The following is a 214-nucleotide window of genomic DNA, read 5'->3' on the forward strand; positions in this document are numbered from 1 at the left end:
CAGACAAGCAAACAGAAACGCAAACAAGCATCTACATACAAGCATACAATTTGGATACATTAAAGGTGAAGAAGCTGCCAAAGCAAGCAAATCGGTATAATAAAACTTTTATCTTATTTTCTAATGATTTATGTGTTGATTTTGACAGGAGAGTATGAATTATATATTAGAGTAACTTTAAAGTAGGCCAAAATAAACAACTGTGTTAGGTACA

The 214-nt window shown here is 31.3% G+C and overlaps 1 protein-coding gene across 1 annotated transcript in view; it reads right to left on the minus strand.

Annotated features, from left to right (window-relative positions):
• The window catches only part of LOC119592151 (abscisic acid and environmental stress-inducible protein-like), an 8,676-nt gene that overhangs the window by 6,837 nt on the left and 1,625 nt on the right, over positions 1 to 214 (minus strand). The gene's annotated exons all lie outside the window — the stretch shown is intronic.

The sequence above is a fragment of the Penaeus monodon genome, chromosome 29 (genome assembly GCF_015228065.2).
Source record: "Penaeus monodon isolate SGIC_2016 chromosome 29, NSTDA_Pmon_1, whole genome shotgun sequence".
NCBI lineage: Eukaryota > Metazoa > Arthropoda > Malacostraca > Decapoda > Penaeidae > Penaeus > Penaeus monodon.